Here is a 7,543-nt window from a genome sequence, read left to right on the forward strand (position 1 = left end):
TTTTTGTTTTTCTTGAGCGGCTCTCAGGAGTCTTTGTTTGTCTTTGGTTTTAGCAAGTGTGATTATGATATGCCTTGGTGATTTTCTTTTGAGGTCTTTCCTATATGGGATTCGTTGAGCTTCTTGGATGGTCAGCTTTTCATCTTTCATGATATTGGGGGAGTTTTCTGTCAGCAGTTCTTCAATGATCCTCTCTGTGTTTTCTGGAACTCCAATCACTCGAAGATTTTTGCTTCTGGTTGTATCCCACATAATTCTCAGGGTTTCTTCATTTTTCTTTGTTCTTTTTCCTGATTTTTCCTCAGAGTTGTATTCAAGTGTTTGTCTTCAATTTTGCTGATCCTATCTTCCAGAGTTCCAAACCTGCTCCTCAACCCCTCTATGACACTGCCTGTTTCTGAAATCTTGTTGTTTATCTTTTGGATTTCTAATTGCTGTTTTTGTATGCTTTCTAGTTGTGAATATTTTAGCATTTTGTTTCTGTATTATTTTCTTGAATTCTTCAATCTTTTGTCTGTATTTTCCATGAATTTGCCTGACTTTTCCATGGATTTGACTATTTTTTCATCATTTTTGTCTGCTTTTTGCTCCTACTCTAGGATAAGTCTGAATGTTAGAGATTTGAATTCCCTATCAGTTAGCTTTAGTGCCTTTTCTTCTACTGGAAGGTCATCTGGTGTTTTATTTTGGATGCCTACTGGAACCATCCCGTCCTATTTTTGTAAACGTTTTGATATTGTCTGCTGTCTTCGGGACATTCAGTGGTTATTTTCCTCATTTACTGATTCTAGATTTGTTTGTTTTGTTCTGTTTTTTGTTTTATTTGGTTATGTCTGAGCAGGTGGGCTGTATGTTCTTTGTTGTTTGCTCATCTGTGGGTATGATACTTTTCACCTCCTTCTCCAATGGGCAGGGTCAGTCACTCAGGTATGGTACACCAGGGCAGGTCCAACTGAAGGGGAGTTGCTGGGATGGGTTGTTTGTGGCACATACCAGGGCTGACAGTGCAGACCGGGAATCAGTGCAGGGCAAAATCCAGCAGGCCTTGCCTGTGCTGCTTGGGAGTGTGATGTTCAGTGCACGGTGCAGGTAGGCAGGAAGGAGGGGGTAGATTTTGATGTGTGGAGCTAAGATGGGTATGGGAAAGAAGAGAGAAAGGAGAGAGGAACAGGAGCCCAAAACATACACACAAACAAAAAAGAGTGCTAAGGGAGCTTGCTATTGGAGTGGAGACATGAGAGACTGAGAAATGGAGAAAAACAAAAATGGAGAAAAAAAGAAAAAGGGTAAAAGGAAAAAATGAATAAATCGAGAAACTGGAAATGAAGAAAGACAATAAGGGAATAAGAGAGAGAATAAAACAAAACAAAGAAACAAAAAAAAAAAAAAGCAAGAAAAAAGAAATGGCCCCAGGGATGTCCCTGTGCATCTGCGCAGAGTACGGGAGTAGCTTCCAAGCTGTGGTACTACCTGTCTAGAAGGGGCTTCCAAGCTGAGAAAAGAAAAAGAAAACAAAGAAACATATCAAAACAGAACAAATCAGAGCAAACAAACAACAAAAAAGTCCGGGGGGGTCCCACCAGCGCGGCGGCAAAGGCCGGGAAGCAGTTTCACATTCAAGCAGTGTTTTTCAGCCGTTCAGGAAGAAGCAGAGGTGGTGCACGGAGCCAGGTATTTGAGAGAAAGGAGGGGGAGGTGGTGAGAGGTAAGGAAGAAATCTAAAGAACCAGAAAAAAGCAACGCCAGCAGCCAACAAAAGACACTCAGGGAGCCGGTTAGTGCAGGTGGGTGGAATCCAAGCAACACCAAGGTGAAGCTTGTGCTTCCTGGCCAAGAGACTGTGGCTGCAGGAAGCAGAGGAGGCTAAATGGGGGTAAAGAAGAGTGGGGGGTGGGAAAGCCTATATCGCTGGTTACCTGTTGTTCTGTCTCCTGCTGGAAGCTCTGTGAAGCTGCTTTCTCATACCCCCTGTTCACTGATCTCTGATAGGAGTCCAAGATGGCAGATCCGTGCTGTGGTAGCTGATAGGGGACCTCTGCATGTATCTCTGCTCGCTCTCTGTTCTTGGTCAGTTTCTATTCCATTTGGTGCTTGACTGAGTTCTTTATCTCTTCATTTGATGCTTAGGGTTTCAGGATTGATGTGTGACTCTGTTTGAATTAGTTTTTCTGATCTTTGCTACAGAGGGACGGTGTTGTGCTTCTGACTATAGCACCATGTTGCCCGGAAGTCCCCCATAGGATTTTCTTGACTGTCTCATAGATTTTTTTTTAAGTGAGGTGTAAGAATTCAAAGAAATATTATGCTTGCATTGATGGGCTACCCTTTAGCTCCTGGTACACTTCTTTGACTTAAGGATCCTTAAATGTACACAGAGGACCACAGAGTTTGTACCTAAGTTTGGAGTCAGAACACACAAGCAGAAGATGACAACTTAGGAAGCTTCAGGCGACTCCAAAGACAAGGTGAAAATCCATGCAAAGACAAAGGTGCAAATTCAGCAAGGCTGAATAAGTATGCAGGGTCTCTTCCTCTCTCCCTCCCAGCCTCCCTTCTTACCGCAGGACTAAGGCAAAGAATCATTTGAGTTTCAGGGTTCAGAGGAATCTCGGACCACCAAGTCCAATCTTCATGTTGACTTAAGAAGTGGTCTTCAAGTGTCTGCTGGAATACTTCCAATGACAGGAAACTCATCACTTTGTGAGGAAACTCTATCTTCCGAGAAGATGAATTGTTCAGGAAGTGTGGGCTTGGTATAAGCATTGGTTTCTAACATCAGATAATGAGAAGGAAGGTTGGCCTTAGAAATTTAGTTATCCTGGCTGTGTACAGTGTTCTTTTGACAAAATTTTAGTGTAAATATTTAAATATAAACTGGTGTAAAATAAACTGGCTTGTCAGAACTCTGGAAGGGAAGCCCTAATTCAAGCCAGAGGGAAAAGGACAAATGGCATAACAGGAAGTTATGAACTCTAATTCACTGGAGCAATGTGCAAGAGCTATTAGCCACTTCCTAAGCCTGGAACAGGAAGTTCTTACTCCACTTTTGGGTCATAGGACTTTTTACTGAAGAATATTTTCTCCTTTGTTATTCATCTCCCCCTCCTGGGCTCCAGGGTTTGCAGGTGGCCCAGACATACACCATTAGCTCAGAAAAAAGCAAACTATTGTTCTATTTTATAATCAACAAAATTATAGAATCTACAATAAATGTCACAATACTTCTGGAATCACCTCACTTCCAGACAGTCAACTACATGTCACTTCCAAGAAGTCTGGAACATTATTTCAAAGTGATAAAAACATCTCACTTTTAATTAAGCAATAGATTCTTCTCTCTTATCAAATGCAAAACTTCTATAAAGATTTTGTTTGTATTTTATACATTTCTTTCAAAATATTCACCATTCTAGTATATCACCACCATTCCCATTTAATGTCATGTTAACTGAAAATCCATAAAGAGGATATGGCTTATGTTAAAGCCAACTACATCTGGGGGCCCCCCAGTTCAGGCTTAGGGTCAGTTCAGGCTCCCCAGACCCTAAAGTGAAGGGGTATGGTGGATGTGGCTCCACTCTACAATGTGCATGAAGTTCTCAGTCAAAACCTTCTCAGTGGAGAGACCTAGGAGGAAAATCATCATACTCATTCAACAGCAAAGGAAACCCCAGTGATCCAAGGCTTGTTTTTTAAGTTTGACTGGCTACCCGAAGATAATGTGGCATGTGAGCAATACCAGCAGCATTAAAAAGAGTAAGCAAGGACAATGTACAGAATAACAAACTTAGAAATAATAATCTGAGCCAAAGGTAGTTCCAAGTTTACATATATTAATGAGTTCAATCATTATAATATCCTTATGAGGTAGGTTCTATATCTCCCCATTTTGCAGATGAAGAAACTAAGACAGAGCTAGCCCCTCCCCTGCCTGCCTGTGTTCTGAGGTCAGCCCTCTTTGCAGGGAACAATTTGAAGGGCCAGAAGTGCCCATGACATAAACCCCAGGCCCAGGTGCCCTAAGAAGCCCCAGTGTCTCTGTGGGGGAAAGATGGTCACCCTGACAACAGTCGTGGCAACTGAATGTTGATTGTTTTAGTACTTCAGGTGGAGGTCGACATTTTCAGCTTCAAAATTTAGCAGAAAGCTGGTGGGACTAAGAAAGCAGAATTTACATGCACAGGAGAAAAATTTAAAAATCAAATTATTAACATAGGAAAAGATAAGCACAGTCACTGCTACAACTAAAAAAAAAAAGAAGAAAGACTTCAGAATTAACCAAGATATCCTGGAAGAATTGGAAAATAAATTGAAAATAGAAAAAGCAGAAATCCAACAATTGGCCAAAATATATAACCACGTAAAAAGACTTCAGCATCAGTTGAAAGATGTGAAGCCTATACCCAGTTTTGTTGAAAAGCTCAGAGAAATGGTGGAGAACATTGAAAATGCAATTAAAGAATAGAGACTGATATATGAAGAGTTTATTAAATAAGATAAAATAATAATGAGTCAAGTGCCATATCAAGAAAAAAACAACATATGGGCTTTTAGAGCAATGTCAAGGAGAGTTCCTGTAAACAAAGTAGCACTACGTACTCTTACAGAAGTGGCAGATTTTTAAAAATTCCTTCAGCCAACAGGAAGGTAATAAGGATGCTGGAATGATTATGATCACCAGAATTTTGTAAAAGTGAGTAACAGACAAAAGGGAAGCCAACATTTATGCAGATGTTCTAGGGCACCATCCTGGAAGAACAATAGCATGAAGATGGCATAAAAAAATTCTGGCTGTAGAGGAAAGAAAAAAGGAATCTGTTTAGATATGGAAAACCAAAAAGCCACAAAAAAAAGGAGGACATTTTCAAGTTAAAGGGAAAGACAGGGAATACACCTATGCTTTTTCATAGTAAACAATAAGATAACCAAGAGCAAAAAGAACAAAGAACCAGAAACTGGCAGCTGAAGCTTGGAAGAAATAAAAAAGTATAGAAGTGTCAATGACATAAGCTTCTCAAATTTAAAAGAAGTTAAAAAAAGAGAAAGAGAAAACACAGCAGAAAGAACTTCAATGTCAGTTTAAGTTAAAATTGTTACTAGAAAGTTACACCCACAGAAGAAAGAACAGGAAGAATATTTGAAGAATATTTGAGGTTTGAAAAAGGAGAGAAAAGAAAAGGCAGAAAAAGCAGAAAAAAAGAAAACTGCTGCTGAGATTTCCAGGTTCCAAGAAAGATATTTATATTAACTTGAACTGAAAATTTTTGACAGACAGGCAAGGAAAGATGAAAAGGCAAAAACAAAAGAAAGCAAAACAAGACCGGCAAAATTAAAAGAAAAAATTGAAAACAACATCAGTAGAAATCCTTCTAGGCTTTACAAACTTACCAAGGTAAGGAAGAATGGCACAAAAAGATAGCACCAACAGTCTATGGGTCACTTCTACATATCCCACATAGGGCTATTCCAATCTGGAGAAAAGGAGCATAGAGAAGAATATGTGAAAATGAAATTGGTATCAGTTGATGAGAATGTTAGCATATTCAGTTATACTGGGAGATAGAGTGACTATGTTCTTTAAGTATCACTAACCCAGTCAGACTGATTATCAATTGTGTTGTATGTGAATCTACAGGTATAAAATTCCATGATGGCACTATCATTAGTATTTCTTGTTTATACTAAGAGGATACTTAATATATATATTGGCCTCTTTACACTAAGATTATGTTACAAACATTATTTCACTAAAATACACAGAACATTTCAAAGATATTTTGTTTTTGTCATGGCATAACAAGATAAATAAATAAAATAAATTGGGACCATTGTAGAGTACATTTTTAAACCAAAATTTTGTAACAAAAATATAAAATTTTTTAAAAGAGTTATGAAATGCTAGTACTTTTTGCTAAGTTTAACAAATTGGTAGTATGGCAGTTACTACATTTTTGTGTAAAAAACATTTCACACTTACTTGAAGTAAAAAAAGAAAGAAGAAGGAAGAAAGGAAGGAAAAGAGAGAAGAAAAGAAACTAACGTACAGACAAGTTCCCCAAAGTCACAACGCCACAGCAGAGCTGAGAATCAAGCCCCAGCTGTCTGGTTCCAGGGCCCATCTTCTCAACCACTATTCACACTGCTTCCCAATAGAAACAACTTTGAAAATTGAACTAATACTCTCATAAGTGCTTGAGAAAATATTATGGCCTTAAAACAAGAACAGGGTGATCTGAGAAAGGAATGTTGTTGCTGTTAGGTGCCATCGAGTCAGTTCCAACTCATGGTGACCTTATGTACAACAGAACAAAACAATGCCTGGTCCTGTGCCATCCTCACAATCGTTGCTTTGTTTGAGCCCATTGTTGCAGCCATTGTGTCAGTCCGTCTCATTGAGGGTCTTCCTCTTTTTTGCTGACCCTCTACTTTGCCGAGTATAATGTCCTTCTCCAGGGACTGATCCCACCTAACAACATGTTCAAAGTACTTGAGATGAAGCCTTCCCATCCTAGCTTCTAAGGAGCACTCTGGCTGTACTTCTTCCAAGACAGACTTGTTTATTCTTCTGGCAGTCCATGGTATAGTCAATATTCTTTGCCAACACCATAATTCAAAGGCATCAATTCTTCTTTGGTCTTCCTAATTCATTGTCCAGCTTTCACGTGCATATGAGGTGATTGAAAATATCGTGGCTTGGGTCAGGCCTACCTTGGTCCTCAAAGTGACATCTTTGCTTTTCAACACTTTAAAGATGTCTTTTGCAGCAGATTTGCCTGATGCAATATGTTGTTTGATTTCATGACTGTGGCTTCCATGAACATTGATTGTGGAACCAAGTAAAATGAAATCCTTGACAACTTTAATATTTTTTACATTTACCATGATGTTGTTTACTGGTCCCTTTGTGAGGGCTTTTGTTTTCTTTATGTTGAGGTGTAATCCATACTGAAGGCTGTAGTCTTTGATCTTCATCAATAAGTGCTTCAAGTCGTCTTCACTTTCAGCAAGCAAGGTTGTGTCATCTGCATACTGCAGGCTGTTGATGAGTCTTCAATCCTGAGGCTGTGTTCTTCTTCATATAGTCCAGTTTGTCAGATTATTTGCTCAGCATACAGATTGAATAAGTATGGTGAAAGGATACAACTCCGACACACACCTTTCCTGATTTTAAACCACCATTATCTTGCACAAAATTTTACTTGTGTGCAATATTAATGATATCGTTCAATAATTCCCACATTCTGTTGGATCACCTTTCTTTGGAATGGGCACAAATATAGATCTCTTCCAGTTGGTTGGCCAGGTAGCTGTCTTCCAAATTTCTTGGCATAGATGAGTGAGCACTTCCAGCACTGTATCTGTTTGTGGAAACATCTCTATTGGTATTCCGTCAGTTCCTGGAGCCTTGTTTTTCGCCAGTGCCTTCAGTGCAGCTTGGACCTTCAATATTGCAACATGAGGCCTGAATTTTGTCTTCAGTTCTTTCAGCTTGAGAAATGCTGACTGTATTCTTCCCTTTTGGTTTTCTAACTCCAGGTCTTTG

General features: G+C 39.3%; 1 pseudogene; it reads left to right on the forward strand.

The window, feature by feature from the left end:
* LOC101343107 (coiled-coil domain-containing protein 112-like) overlaps positions 1-5,490 on the forward strand; it is a 177,265-nt pseudogene extending 171,775 nt beyond the window's left edge.
* Positions 5,491-7,543: the final 2,053 nt, after the last annotated feature.

The sequence above is a fragment of the Trichechus manatus genome, unplaced genomic scaffold (assembly GCF_000243295.1).
Source record: "Trichechus manatus latirostris isolate Lorelei unplaced genomic scaffold, TriManLat1.0 scaffold00083, whole genome shotgun sequence".
Classification (NCBI taxonomy): domain Eukaryota; kingdom Metazoa; phylum Chordata; class Mammalia; order Sirenia; family Trichechidae; genus Trichechus; species Trichechus manatus.